The sequence below is a fragment of the Hemitrygon akajei genome, chromosome 11 (genome assembly GCF_048418815.1).
Source record: "Hemitrygon akajei chromosome 11, sHemAka1.3, whole genome shotgun sequence".
NCBI lineage: Eukaryota > Metazoa > Chordata > Chondrichthyes > Myliobatiformes > Dasyatidae > Hemitrygon > Hemitrygon akajei.
Window position 1 is genome coordinate 82,613,544 of NC_133134.1, and position 16,532 is coordinate 82,630,075.

Here is a 16,532-nt window from a genome sequence, read left to right on the forward strand (position 1 = left end):
CCACCTAGTTCCACTGACCTGCACCTGGACCATATCCCTCCATACCCTTCCCATCCACGTACTTATCCAAACTTCTCTTAAAAGTTGTGGTCCAGTCCACGTCCACCACTCCCTCTGGCAGTTCGTTCCTCACTCTCACTGCCCTCTGAGTGAAGGAGATCCCTCTCATTTCTTTGTTGAAACTTCAGAACAGTTTGGTGACCGGGGCTACGCTGTTCTCCTTGTGCGCCCGTAATCAAAGTGTGGCTGAGGAGCGGGAGCAAGTTTTCAGTGTCCAGTTAATCAGCAACGTCACCAACATCACACCTGGTCCTCGGTCCTGGCTGCCTACCTGCCCACAGGTACCACCCTCCTTCTACGTTCTCACTCATGGGAAGTCTGAAGCAGGGTTGCAATAGAACATCAGTATCAGCAATATGGGACTTTGAGAAATTCTACTCCACACGTTGGTGTTATCTGATCCTTTTCATAAACAATTATTAGTCTAATCTCACATGCACTGATAAAGATGCTATGACCATCGGGCAGGAGGTACAGGTCCCACACTCCCAGGTTCAGGAACAGTAATTACCCTGAAGCCGTCAGGCTCCTGAACCAGTGTGGATAATTTCACTCCCCTCAATGCTGAACTGACTCCACAACCTATGGACTCACTTTCAAGGACCCTACAGCTCGTTCTCAGTATTATTCTTACTTGAAGTGTGCACAATTTGTCTAATTTCATACATTGGTTGTTTGTCCGTCTTTGTGCATAGTTTTTCATTGATTCTATACTAATTATTTATTTTACTGTGAATGCCTGCAAGAAGATGAATCTCAGGGTTGGATATGGAGACAAATACATACTTTGTGTGTGTACATGAAGCACAAAAGCATCAGGGACTGGGACTGCCAGACAGGGTAACAGCTTCTCCCCCCCAGGCTGTGAGACTAAAGAATACCCTGCCACCACCGAGTTCTCGTCACCAGGGGAGCACGCTGTGATGCACCGCATGCAATATGAATTAAATTTTATTAACTTATTTGTGGTACTATTTTGTTTTAAGTGCTCTGTGTGATAAATCATTTTTGAGCGTACCATGGTCCGGAGGAACATTGTTTCGTTTGGACGTATATAGCCTGCATGTACAGTCAGATGACAATAAGTTTGAACTTTGATAATAAATCTGCTTGAAACATCTGGGACAACAGCTCATTATTAAGAGACGGGAAGCAAGCCCTTCTCGTTTACCTGTTGCGTTTGTCACTTTTAATCTGTCATTAGATGGTCCCTCGGTGCAAGGCAGCTTCCTCGCCAGCTCTCCTCAGGCTTTGCCCCAGGACCAACGCAGAAAGAGACCGTTCAAATTAAAACCAGTTCAGAATAGAAGGATGTCCCTTTGGAACAGAGATGAGCAGGAATGTCTTTATCTGGAGGGTGGTGAATCTGAAATTCATTGCTACGGGTGGCTGTGGTGGGCCGAGTCATTGGTTGTATCTAAAATGGAGGCTGACTGGATCTTGATTCATAATGGTATCAAAGTTTAGGGGAGATGGCAGAAGACTGGGTTTGGGAGGGATAATAAATCAGCCATGATCAAGTGGCGGAGCAGACTCGATGGGCTGAATGGCCTGGTTCTGCCCCTATGTCGTATGGTGTATGGTCTTATTATTTGGTATTTCATTTGAGCGAGTTTGCAATGTGCATATTGGTGCCGCCCGACAACCCCGATTTAACCCTAACCTATGGACGGGACAACTTACAATGAGCAATTAACCTAGCGGAAGATCTTTGGACTGTGGGAGGAAATCGGCAGAGCACCAGGGGAATCCCACACAATTCCACGGGGAGGATGTACAGTCTCCTCACAGAACACACCAGAATTAAACTCCGATGCCCCAACCTGTAATAGCGTTGCGCTAATCTGTGGGAAGAAAAACGATGTTAATGTTTCAGGACTTTGACCTAGTCTTTCCAAGTGGTTAAGGCATTGGTCTAGTAATCTGAAGTTCTAGCCTCAGCTGAGGCAGCGTGTTGTGTCCTTGAGCGAGGTACTTAACCACACATTGCTCTGCGACGTCACCGGTGCCAAGCTGTATCAGTCCTTGCCCTTGCAACTTCCAGTCTCCCGTACAACCCTGCCCAGGCCTGCGCCCTGGAAACTTTCCAAGGCGCAAATCCACAGTCTCTTGAGACTAACGGATGTCTTTATTTTAGATTTCCAGCATCTGCTGATTTTTTAAATGATTTTCACTTACTGTGGCAAAATAGGAAGCAAGGAATTTGGTTAGCTTGTGCACAAGTTAACTTGATGAAAATTATCAGAAAATCTGTTTCAAGCAGGGTGTTTGTGGAGGTTTAATTCGTGGCCTCTTGACACCAGGTGAAACACTCCTGCTGTCTGTCAAAATCTCATGGGAGAGCGAGACCTCTGATGAAAACATCTCTGCAGACAGACTGCGTCTAGTCCAGGTTGTGTGTTCATGTCCCCAGAGTGAGACGTGCATGACTCCGAGGCCACAGTGCCACAAAATCATCTGCAATTTATAAGTGCAGCAGATGCTGAAAATCCAGAGTAACACACACAAAGTTGGAGGAACTCAGCAGATCAGGCAGCATCTGTGGAGAGGAGTAAAGAGCCAATGTTTCAGGCCGAGACCCTTTGTCAGGACTTCTCCATAGTACAGAGTTTCCCCAGCGTTTTGTGTGGGTTACACCTCAGGAGATTACTGTCCATAGAGTCAGTCTACGTATATAACCTAATTTTAGGTATATACGACCACACTCAAACACATACTCCAACAATCATGTGTTATAGGATTGCGTTTATATTCATTGTGTTTTTATGCTGCATTGGATCCCAAGTAACAATGGTTTTGTTCTCCTTTAGACATGTACTAAAGAACAACAATAAACAGTGTTGAATCTCGAAAGCTTTGCCTGAATCATCCTACACGCCACCCTGACCCAGAGTGGTTTCCCCAACCTCTCAGTTCTTTTGTCCCAGACAAAAAGGGGACCTGTGCAAAAAGTTTTCAACAGAATCCGTCTGCCACCTGAACCACAAGTTCACTACCTGGATACTGACTCTCGTGTTCTACTTCCAGAAAGCAATGGGTTAACTGGTACTGTTAATATTTAGCAGAGTTAGTAGATTCTCCCCTGAGGTCAGGTGTAACCCATCCCTTTTTATACAGGTCATACCTTCCCCAGGAGAGATCCCAATGATCCACAAATCTGAAACCCTGCCCCCTGCACCAGTTCCTCAGCCACAAATGAATCTGCCAAATCGTTCTATTCTTACTCTCATTGGCATCGCATTTATTACTGGTTCTCTTTATAATCGGCAGAGCCGATTACACAGAACAACCTAGTTTACCTACCAATCGAGTTTAAACCCTCTCTGACAGCTCTAGTAAATCTGCCCGCAAGGATATTGGTCTCCATCGAGTTTCCTCTTGTATAGATCATACCTTCCATGGATTGTCACCTTGTCGTGGTGGAGAAGCTTGTGTGGTCCTGAGATCCCGAGAGCGATGCCGTCTGGAGCTACGCTCCTGGTAGGGTCACCCATGGCGGTAAGGTCGAGGGTGAGGTCCCTGACAAAGAACAATCCAACCAAGACCTCAACGGTGGAACAGGCGGACGAAGTTACTTCGAACTCAACGGCTGTGAAAACGGATGAAGGCTGCAACAAATCCATCAGCTCCGATCGTCGTGGTTTCCATGCCACTGGAATCAGTTGGTTGATTTGTGAAGTATCGTGTGCTTCTTGGAGTGCAACATCAAGTACACGTTAAACAAATACACGCACAGGCATCTTCGTTCTGTGATGGATCAACGGAATGAAGACCATCATCCTCGACCTCGAGGGGTAGCCACGACGATGACCTTCCCAGCAGGAGACCCCAATAATCTGCAGATCTGAAACTCTGCCCCTACAGAATTCATTGCCCCAGACGGCTATGGAGGCCAAGTCACTGGGTACATTTAAAGAGGAGGTTCTTGATTAGTCAAAGGTTACGGGGAGTTGAGAGCGACAATAAATCAGCCATGATGGAATGGGGGAGCAAACGCCATTGGCTGAATAGCTTAATTCTGCTCCTATGTTTGATGATCTGATTATCTGATGGTCTGATGGTCTTATGATCTAGTGATTGGCACCAATTCTTCAGTCACACATTTATCTGCCAAATGATCCCATTCTTACCCTAAGCTGGTTCCTAGCTGGGTACAGACCACCCCTCCTAACTCAAGCAAGTTAATGCCTGCCTGTCGACATCAAGGCAGGATCATCTCTCTTGCAAAGCACTGATCGATTGATGATTCACCACCTTCTCAGCCTTGCATAGAAAGTAGGCTGATTTTTCATCGCAACCCAACAAATGCATATTATTTTAAGTAAAATAATGTAAAATGACACACATTACTCAGACAGGCGGAAGATACAGTAGCCAGTTAGTTTCAATTCTGTAAAAGATCTTCTGTCAATTCATGTTTCATCAACTAAGGGACTACAGTATATTAAAGACGTCAATTAAATGACTGCTCCAGAGCTGCACCATCTCCCAGGTACAAGGTTGCCATCTGGTGGCAGATCTCTGGTATTGATTCTCTGAACCACGTGATAACTTCACTCCCCTCAACACTGGACTGATGTGCATTCACTTTCAAGGACTTGACAACTCATGGTCTGAGTATTATTTACTACTTTTCTTAACCTTGTTTTTCTTTTACACAATTTGTCATCTTTTACACATTGTCCATCTTTGTAGTTTTTCAATGTGTTTCTTCCTAGCTACTGTGAATATCTGTAAGAAAACAGCTGGCAGGGTAGTATATGGCGATAGATTATGTACCTTGATAATAACGAACACAAGACAATCTGCAGATGCTGGGAATCCAAGGCATCACACACTACATGTTGGAGGAACTCAGCAGGTCAGGCAGTATCTATGGAGAGGAATAAACAGTCAACGTTTTTGGCCGATACTTCCATCGGGACCCTTTGACAATAAATTTACTTTGAACTTTGATTCCACGACAGTCTCGAATCGCTCTCTGACGTAAGGGTACATACTGGAATTTAACTGATCCTTTACAGATTTTCTATCCAAGGATACACAGACGAGGGTTCTTCAAAAGGTGATGCCTCAAGATGGTGGACCACTGCCACGCAGAACATGCCTTCTTCTCAATACCACCGTCAGAGAGGAAGTACAAGGAGCCTTTATTCTGGCTTCCTCCGGGCCTCCAGTGCCTGCAGAACCTCTCGTGTTTAGGAGGCACAGAACACTCAACAGCTTCGTCCCCTCCGCCATCAGATCTCAGAACGGACGATGAGCCCACGAACATTAACTCACTATTTTTTGCTCTCTTCCTGCTCTACTTGTGTTTTATAGAATACCCATTTCTTTTTGTAATTTATATTGTTAACCAGCTTGTTATGTCTCCCCCCTCGCTGTGAAACGGAGACACCTCTTTCTCCCTTACTAGGGAGAGAGAGAGAGAGCCTGTGATGTATTGAATTACCGGGTGAATGAGTAGTCTTTGGGGTACTGCGAGCCTGTGTCTTTACTGATACTTTGCTGCACATTTGAGTGCTCGGTGGAGGGTGCCGATGCTTTTTTTGCTGGTGGGGGGAGAGGGAATCGTTGCTTAGCTGCCACTTATACGCTGGAGGGGGCCTTTGGGATTCTAACATTCAACTGTCATTCATTCTTTGGGCACTCCTCTGTTTTCGTGGATGTTTGCGAAGAAAAAGAATTTCAGGATGTATATTGTATACATTTCTCTGACATTAAGTGTACCTTTGAAACCTTCATAACGTATTGCATGATACTGCTGCCACAACACGTCAGTCAGTGCTAACAGACCTGCTTTTGATTCTGAGTTAAAGAGCAGATGATAATAGGGTAGTTAGGAACTCAGCAGGTCGGGTAGCATCCGTGGAAACGAACGGTCAACATCTCGGGCCGAGACCCTTCGTCAGGACTGAAGAGGGAAGGGGCAGGGGCCCCATAAAGAAGGTGGGGGGAGGGTGGAAAACCAATCAGAGGAAAGATCAAGGGGTGGGGGAGGGGAAGCAGGGAGGGGATAGGCAGGAGAGGTGAAGAAGGAATGTAAGGGGAAAGCACTATGGGTAGTAGAAGGAGGCGGAACCATGAGGGGGGTGATAGGCAGCTGGAGGAGCAGGCAGAGTGAAACTGAGGTGGAGGAAGGGAGGGGGAGGGAATTACCAGAATTTGGAGAATTCGATGTTCATGCCAAGGGCTGGAAACTACCCAGATGTCCGTCTGGGTAGTCCCCATCCCAGTTTCCCCTTTTCTTCTTCACCTTTCCTGCCTATCCCCTCCCTGCTTCCCCTTTCCTACCCCTCGATCTTTCCTCTGATTGGTTTTTCACCTGGTACCTACCAGCCTTCTCCTTCCCACCCTCCCCCCACCTTCTTTATAGGGCCCCTGCCCCCTCCCTCTTCAGTCCTGACGAAGGGTCTCGGCCTGAAACGTTGACTGTTCGTTTCCGCGGATGCTGCTCAACCTGCTGAATCCCTCCAGTGTGTTGCTTTGACCCCAGCATCTGCAGAGTATTTTGTGTTTAGGAACATGTGAGGTGTTTACATACTGCATATAAGATGCCCTGGAGAGGGTATTATATGTTGAGATCTAATTGAGGGGTTTTATGGACAGAATATAAAATTTACAGACCCAAATCAGAGAGGAGACGGTTTGAGCGCAAACCGAAGGCATCCAGAATAAGTGACGGATTACAATTCCATTGGGAAAGGGAGGAGGAGACTTCTAGATGTTGCATTACGGATTCAGGAGCTAGTCACAAGCTAGAATCTCGTCAAGAGACCAAATGCAGAATTACAGATACTTCAGACCACGCAACAAATTGGAATCTATCTAAGCAAGGAGTTTTGTGAGATGGGGGAAGCTTTTACAGGGAAAAGCAGATACCTGAGAGTTGTGTTTAAGCAAATGTCTAATGGTTTTAACAATGTATATATAGAACGACCAGTGACACTCACAAAATGCTGGAGGAACTTAGCAGCATGTATGGAAAGAATGCCCTCAAGTCCCAGTGAAGAGTTTCGGCCCTACCTGATCTGTTGAGTTCCTCCAGCATTTTGTGTGCATTGCTCTGGATTTCCAGCATCTGCAGAATCTCTTGTTTGTAGACCAATAGGTACCTGGAACTGAATGAATCTGCAATTTAACTGAGTTTTTGGGATATATGCAACAGTGAATTATGGGTTAGAATCAATTGAGAAGCTTTAATTGTGCTAGTTCACAATAAAAGCTGAGTTTATAATTGGCGGGACCCACGACTTTCTACAGACGTGCAGTAGAGAGCACCGTAACATGCTGCACCATTGAGACAGAGAACATGGCTGCACTGTGGGGGACAGGAAGGTTTTACAACAGGTAGTCAGCCTGCCCACCATCAAGGACGTGTACACAGAAAGGAGCTGTTAAAAGGATCCCACCTGCCCGTTTGTCCCAATCCCATCAGGGAGGAGGCTTCGTAGTATCCACGCCAGGACCACCAGACTCAAAAACAGTTACTTGCCCCAAATAGTAAGGCTGATCAACACCTCCACCTAATAACCCCCCTCCACCCTCCACCACCCTACTTTATCACTTCCTGTCAGAGTCACCTTATGTACAGACACCTCTGTGCCTCATGTCACTTTATGGACATACAATCAATATATATAAGCAATCTTATGTATTTATATTTACTATAGTTTTTATTCTTGTGTTCTTTATCTTAGTGTGTTTTTGTGCTGCACTGGATCAGGAATAACAATTATTTCGTTCTCCTTTACACCTGCGTACTGGAAGTGACATTAAACAATCTTGAATCTGTAACATGATAATGTAATGGTTTCTCTGTAGCAGCAATGTTTGGGTTATGACGGGAGATAACGGGGTTAGGAATGCTGTTGTTCTTTCTTATGAGTCTGGAAGAGAGATTTTTGCAGGCTTTTGCTGGGGAGAGATGAGGAGGGAGTTGGTAGACCGCTGGACGGGATGGACTTGGAGCAAGGGCAGTGATGATTGGAGGAGGTTGGTGGTGGACGAACGGCCGTATTTGTGAGCTCCAACATTGTGCAACGGACTGTTTAATAAGACTGGGCCCTTTTGTTTTCTTTTTCTCGTTTCTTTACTAACCATGTAGTCAAAGTAAGAATTATAAAGCCTAATTGTTTAATCACATACAGTATTGTGTACTGTTTGTTATTTCGGGGTACTGATTTGTAACAGGGGACACATCGCGCAGCATCCACCCAAACCAGATTTCTGAAGATCGTCCCCTATATTAACCGGCTAGCAGAAGCAAGAGTCACAACTCGATTGCTTCCCAGATCTGCTTCCGAGAGCATCCTAGGAGTCCACCGGTCCTGCAGGTTTGGGGGTTCGGCTCGGAGCCGACAACCCTGACTGGTCAAACAAAACTGTAATGGAAACAGAATGCTTCTACATCTGAGTGTGACGGTATTCCCGAGTCCCCAGCGGGGACTTGCGTGACTGACATCACCGCCAAGACCCACAGAGATGGAGGGCCTCCATCGCTGTCCTAAATGCCAGCGGGCATAATGGCCAGGATAAATGGAATTAAACAATCTTGAATTTTGAAGGTGGGCAATGGTAAATAAGGATTCATATTGAAGCAGGTCTTTAAAAGGGAAGATCAAATAGAGTTAACCACCCCTGGGGTAAAATTTTCATGAACGATCCTTTAATAAAGGAAACTAGGACGGGGACACAGTGGCCATTCAACCCCTCCCCTCTACCCCCCAGTCTTTTAGATGATTCAAATAGTTCAGCACTGACCCCACAATCTCATTCCTTTTACTGTACAGCAAAACTCCAATAACCGCATTAGAAATCCCGATGGTTCAGCAGAAAAGCGATTTATTATCAAAATACCTACTTGTCACCACATGCCACCTTGAGATTCAATTTCCAGTGGGCATTTACCGGAAAATGAGGAAATACAATAGAGTTTATGAAAAAGGTACAGAAGCAAAGAGTGACAAAAATGTGCATGTAAAAATAATAATAAAATTTAAGATTGTTTGAAGTCACTTCCAGTACACAAGGGTAAAGGGGAACAAAATAATTGTTACTCCAGATCTGATGCAGCACAAGAACACAGTAAGATAAAGAACAGAATAATTTAAAAAAATATAATAAATAAAGCTACAGCAGGTAGCTTATATACATACAGTATATAGATTGATTGCCCATAAAGCGACACTAGACATGGGAGTGTCTGTACATAAGGTGACTGACAGGAAATGTTAAAGTAGTGGTGGGTGAGGGTGTGGAGGAGGGGTTAGTGGGTGCAGGTGTTGATCAGCCTCACTGCTGGGGGAAGGAACTGTTATGAATCTGGTAACTGAGAACTTCTCAATACTGAGAAACGTGAGTTGTAGAGACCTTGAAAGGGAGTCCGTAGATTGTGCAATTAGTTCATAAGAGGTGAATGAAGTTATCCTCGTCGGTTCAGCAACCTGATGGTTGTAAGAAGCTGCAGGATCTATGCTAATTCGCGATTTCCCTTTATCATATTAGGATGCTGCCTCTCGTGCTCTCTTTAACGCACTGGGAAATGTACTATGCCACAGTGTAACATAATTTTTTTTAAATGAATTAAAATAGTATGAAACTGTTAATATGAAAGTTTGACATATCAGTAACACTGAAGCCCAGAGGGTGGATCAGGGGTTCGACCGTATTGACGACAGAGACTCAGTGAAGCCCAGAGGGTGGATCAGGGGTTCGACCGTATTGACGACGGAGACTCAGTGAAGCCCAGAGGGTGGATCAGGGGTTCGACCGTATTGACGACGGAGACTCAGTGAAGCCCAGAGGGTGGATCAGGGGTTCGACCGTATTGACGACGGAGACTCAGTGAAGCCCAGAGGGTGGATCAGGGGTTTGACCGTATTGACAACAGAGACTCAGTGAAGCCCAGAGGGTGGATCAGGGGTTCGACCGTATTGACGACAGAGACTCAGTGAAGCCCAGAGGGTGGATCAGGGGTTCGAGCGTATTGACGACAGAGACTCAGTGAAGCCCAGAGGGTGGATCAGGGGTTCGAGCGTATTGACGACAGAGACTCAGTGAAGCCCAGAGGGTGGATCAGGGGTTCGACCGTATTGACGACGGAGACTCAGTGAAGCCCAGAGGGTGGATCAGGGGTTCGACCGTATTGACGACGGAGACTCAGTGAAGCCCAGAGGGTGGATCAGGGGTTCGACCGTATTGACGACGGAGACTCAGTGAAGCCCAGAGGGTGGATCAGGGGTTCGACCGTATTGACGACAGAGACTCAGTGAAGCCCAGAGGGTGGATCAGGGGTTCGACCGTATTGACGACAGAGACTCAGTGAAGCCCAGAGGGTGGATCAGGGGTTCGAGCGTATTGACGACAGAGACTCAGTGAAGCCCAGAGGGTGGATCAGGGGTTCGAGCGTATTGACGACAGAGACTCAGTGAAGCCCAGAGGGTAGATCAGGGGTTCGAGCGTATTGACGACAGAGACTCAGTGAAGCCCAGAGGGTGGATCAGGGGTTCGACCGTATTAACGACAGAGACTCAGTGAAGCCCAGAGGGTGGATCAGGGGTTCGACCGTATTAACGACAGAGACTCAGTGAAGCCCAGAGGGTGGATCAGGGGTTCGAGCGTATTGACGACAGAGACTCAGTGAAGCCCAGAGGGTGGATCAGGGGTTCGACCGTATTGACGACAGAGACTCAGTGAAGCCCAGAGGGTAGATCAGGGGTTCGAGCGTATTGACGACAGAGACTCAGTGAAGCCCAGAGGGTGGATCAGGGGTTCGACCGTATTAACAACAGAGACTCAGTGAAGCCCAGAGGGTGGATCAGGGGTTCGACCGTATTAACGACAGAGACTCAGTGAAGCCCAGAGGGTGGATCAGGGGTTCGACCGTATTAACAACAGAGACTCAGTGAAGCCCAGAGGGTGGATCAGGGGTTCGACCGTATTAACGACAGAGACTCAGTGAAGCCCAGAGGGTGGATCAGGGGTTCGACCGTATTAACAACAGAGACTCAGTGAAGCCCAGAGGGTGGAGTTTGTAAGTAATAAAGTCGAGTCAACACAGATCTGTAATTCCTTGAAAGTCACATCACAGGCAGATGGGGCAGTGAAGGAAGCTTTCGGCACATTAGCCCTTCATAAATCAATGTACTGAGCACAGGAGTTGGGATGTTATGTTAAAGTTATACAAGACATTGGTGAGGCCTAGTTTGAAGTATTGTGTGAAGTTCTGGTCATCCACCTAAATATATCAATGAGCTTGAAAGACTGCAGAAGAATTTACATGGATATTGTCAAGGCTGGCGGACCTGCGTTATAGGGGGAGATAGAATAGGTTAGTACTTTATTCTGTGGAGGGTAGGAGAATGAGGGAGATTTGCAGAGTTATATAAAATTATGAGGGGTATAGACAGGGTAAATGGAAGCAGGCTTTTTCCGCTGAGGTTGGGTGAGATAAGAAGGTCATGGGTTAAAGGTGAAAGGGGAACATTATGGGTGTCTTCTTCACTTACAGCAGGCGTTCCCAACCTTTACTTTGCCATGGACCCCTACCATTAGCCGAGGGGTCTGTGGAAGTTGGGAACCCTTGACTTAGAGGGTGGTGTAAGTGTGAAGCTGCCAGTGGAATTGATGGCTGTGGGTTTAATTTCAACACGAGAAGCCTGGATAAGGTCCAGTTTTGTGTGTTGCTTGGATAGATACAGTACTGTGCAGAAGTCTTTGAGAGCAGGAAGGGGTCAGGGGAGGGGAATCATGGTTGGGGAAAGGGGAATGGAGAGGGGAGGACGGGGGAAGCACCTGAGAGGCATTCTGTAATGATCAATAAACCAATTGTTTGGAATCAAATGACCTTGCCTGGTGTCTGCGCCTGTGTCACCCTCCATCCTTGCCCCTGGCACTCCTCCTCTGCCCCCTGTCCCACATCCTCCTCGTGGTGCTCTACCTCCATCATTCCCAACATCCTTTACTCCCACCAAACTTACACTCTCTCAGCTCCACGTTGACAAATACAGTGCTGTGCAAAAGTCTTGGGCGCATACACTGTATATAGCTTGCACTGTAAATGGATGGAAAGGCATGGAGGGCTATGGCCCAGGGCGATGGGACTTGGCTGAATAACAGCTTGGCAAGCACTAGATGGGCCAAAGGGCCTGTTTCTGTGCTTTCGTGCTCTATGAGTCTGCAAATCAGGTCTAATATCACTGGCATATGTTGTGAAATGTGTTGTTTTGCAGCAACAGCAGATAATAAACACTATAAATTATAGTAAGAAATCTATATAAAAAAAGAAAATTAAATTAAATGTGTAGCACAAAGAGAGAGGGGGAAATACTGAGGCAGTGTCCCTGAGTTCACTGTCCATTCAGAAATCTGATGGTGGAGGGGAAGAAGCTGTTCCTGAAACATTGAGTGCGTCTCCATACTCCTGTACCCCCTGCTTGATGGTAGCAATGAGAAGAGGGCATGTCCTGGGTAGAGGGATGTGAGAAGAGGGACAGGGGTCCTTAACAATGGATGCCTCCTTTCTAACACATTGCCTTTTGAAGGTGTTCTCGGTGCTGGGGAGGTTAAAGCCCATGATGGAGCTGGCTGAGTTTAAATTCCTATTCACATGGTGTGTTGAAATAACCATTGAATTTAGATTTGAAAATCTCTATGGTACTACTCTCAACTACACAATGAAGTAGTTTGTTCCATGTGTCCACAGCTCACTGTGTAAAGAAATGCTTCCTGATGTTAGTCTGAAATCCCCCTTTAACCAGTCTCCACCTATGGCCCAGTGTCCTTGATGGATTAATTTAAATAGCACCTGGCATCCACCTTACTTATTACTCTTAATGAATCTGAACACTTCTGTCATGTCTCCTCTCATTCTATCTCTACTTAGGCTAAAAGGCTTAATTAGGCTTAATTCTTTCAATCTTTCTTCATAGCTCATAGCCTGCAGGCCTGGAACAAGTCTAGTCACCTTTCTCAGAATCTCTCCAGTGCCTTCACATCCCTTACACAATATGGACACCAAAATTGTACACAGTACTCAAGATGGGGGGGACATAGATAGGCTGAGTGATTGGGCAGACATTTGGCAGATGAAATATAATACTGACAAGTGTGAGGTCTTGCACTTTGGCAGGAAAAATAATAGAGCAAGTTATTATCTAAATGGAGAGAAACTGGAAAGTGCTTCTGTGCAAAGGGATCTGGGGGTCCTGGTGCAGGAAACACAAAAAGTTAGTATGTAAGTGTAGCAGGTGGTCAAGAAGGCCAATGGAATGCTGGCTTTTATTGCTAGGGGGATGGAGTATAAGAACAGGGAGGTCTTACTGCAGTTGTACCGGGTATTGGTGAGACCACACCTGGAGTACTGCGTGCAGTTCTGGTGTCCATATTTAAGAAAGGACATACTGGCTCTCGAGGCAGTGCAGAGAAGGTTCACTAGGTTAATTCCGGGGATGGGTGGGTTGATGTATGATGAGAGGTTGAGTAGATTGGGACTCTACTCATTGGAGTTCCGAAGAATGAGAGGCGATCTTATTGAAACATATAAGATTGTGAAGGGGCTTGATCGGGTGGATGCGGGGAGAATGTTCCCAATGATGGGTGAAACTAGGACTAGGGGGCATAATCTTAAAATAAGGGGATTCCGTTCCAGGACTGAGATGCGGAGAAATTTCTTCACTCAGAGGGTAGTGGGGCTGTGGAATTTACTGCCCCAGAGAGCTGTGGAAGCTACTACACTCAATAAATTCAAAACGGAGATAGACATTTTCCTGGATAAAAATGGCATTAGGGGATACGGTGAGCGAGCAGGTAAGTGGACATGAGGCTAGGTTTAGATCAGCCATGTGATCTCCTGGACCAGTTTTTGATAGCCTGGATGGGTCGGAGAGGAATTTTCCAGATTTTTTCTCCTCAATTGGCAACTCGGTTTTTCCCCCCCGGGTGATCACATGGGTTTGGGCGGGATGAATAATAAAATAAAATGGACGGCATGGTGCCCTGTTGCCTTGTGGGATTCGGTGAAAACTAGAGTTAAGATTGGATCAGCCATGATCTTGTTGAATGGCAGAGCAGGCTTGAGGGGCCGATTGGCCTACTCCTGCTCCTATCTCTTATGTTCTTATGTTCTTATGGGGGCTCACAGGCACATTATACAACTTGAGAATGCCTCTAGACACGAACTCCACAGAGCACAATATATATCCCAACATTCTATTAGCCTCCGTAATCACTTCTGTGCATTGTCAAGATGTTGATAGTGACAAGTCTACCAGGATGCCCAAGTTCTTCTCATCTAGTGCAATGACTCAAGATGCCCCCCCATCGTATATTTATATCCACTATTCCTACTCCCTACATGTAACACTAAACATTTACTTACACCACAGCAAATGGAGAATATAAATTAATAAAATAATCCAGAATTGCATGAAACACTTCTGCAGAGATGACTACAAAATTAATAACTGCTTTATCCAACCTGGCCTTAATACAACCCCAAATCCAACATGTTGGACAGACTCTGAATCATTCATTGTAATGGCCTTAAAATTCAAATACTGCACAAAACAAAATCACAATCCAAAAACTAAATGTATCAACTGGCATTGACCCTGATATGAAATTAGAAAATTACTCTCATCTTAGAAAAACAGACACATAGAAAACCTAAAGCACAATACAGGCCCTTCGGCCAACAATGCTGTGCTGAACGTGTACTTACTTTAGAAATTACTTAGGGTTCCCATAGCCCTCTATGTTTCCAAGCTCCTTGTACCTATCCAGCAGCCTCTTAAAATACCCTATCGTATCCGCCTCCACCACCGTTGCCGGCAGCCCATTCCACGCACTCACCACTCTCTGAGCAAAAAACTTATCCAACATCTCCTCTGTACCTACTCCCCAGCACCTTAAACCTGTGTCCTCTTGTGGCAACTATTTCAGCCCTGGGAAAAAGCCTCTGACTATCCACACGATCAATGCCTCTCATCATCTTATACACCTCTATCAAGTCACCTCTCATCCTCCGTCACTCCAAGGAGAAAAGGCCAAGTTCACACAACCTATTCTCATAAGGTATGCTCCCCAATCCAGGCAACATGCTTGTAAATCTCCTCTGCACCCTTTCTATAGTTTCCACATCCTTCCTGTAGTGAGGCGACCAGAACTGAGCACAGTACTCCAAGTGGGGTCTGACCAGGGTCCTATATATCTGTAACATTACCGCTCTGCCCTTGAACTCAGTCCCTATCTTTGAGTGTCCTATCAACTCAGACCCCAAGATCCCTTTGATGTTCCACACTGCCAAGAGTCTTACCATTAATACTATACTCTGCCATCATATTTGACCTACCAAAATGAACTACTTCACACTTATCTAGGTTGAACTCCATCTGCCACTTCTCAGTCCAGTTTTGCATCCTATCCATGTCCCGTTGTAACCTCTGACAGCCCTCCACACTATCCACAACACCCCCTGCCTTTGTGTCATCAGCAGACTTACTAACCCATCCAGGTCACTTATAAAACTCACGAAGAGTAGGGGTCCCAGAACAGATCCCTGAGGCACACCACTGGTCACCGACCTCCATGCAGAATATGACCCGTCTGCAACCACTCTTTGCCTTCTGTGGGCAAGCCAGTTCTGGATCCACAAAGCAATGTCCCCTTGGATCCCATGCCTCCTTACTTTCTCAATAAGCCTTGCATGGGGTACCTTATCAAATGCCTTGCTGAAATCTATATACACTACATCTACTGCTCTACCTTCATCAATGTGTTTAGTCACATCCTCAAAAAATTCAATCACGCTCATAAGGCACGACCTGCCTTTAACAAATCCACGCTGACTATTCCTAATCATATTATGCCTCTCTAAATGTTCATAAACCCCACCTCTCAGGGTCTTCTCCACCAACTTACCAACCACTGAAGTAAGACACCCAGGTACTTGAAACTGCTCACCCTTTCCTCTGCTGACCCCTCAATGAGGACTGGTCTGTGCTCCCTCAACTTTCCCCCTCCTGAGGTTCATGATCACCGTTTGCCCCAGATGAACATCCTTAACCCGAAACATTTCCCTACGGATAGGCAACCTGACTGTCAAGTTCAATGGTTTAATTTAATATCAGTATACAACCTGAAATTCTTACTCTCTGCAGACATCCGCAAAAGAAAATCCCCAAAGGATGAATGACAGCATAAACGTTAAAACTCAAAGCTGCCCCTCCCTCCTCCCATGCACCAGTAGAGGCAAAAAACCTCCCCCTCCCTCCACTTGCTCCAGCAAAATCAACCCCCTCCCCCCACTATGCAAGCAATATAGCAAAGCCCCCCAGAGACTATGATCTGGAGTCCTTCAGAATCTACTGTCCATCCCAACACTTTGACATCTCAGACAGGCTCCCTTTCTCATTAACGGGAGAGATATCGCTCCTGCAACAGCGGCGATGTTTTGATGTTACATTCACTTG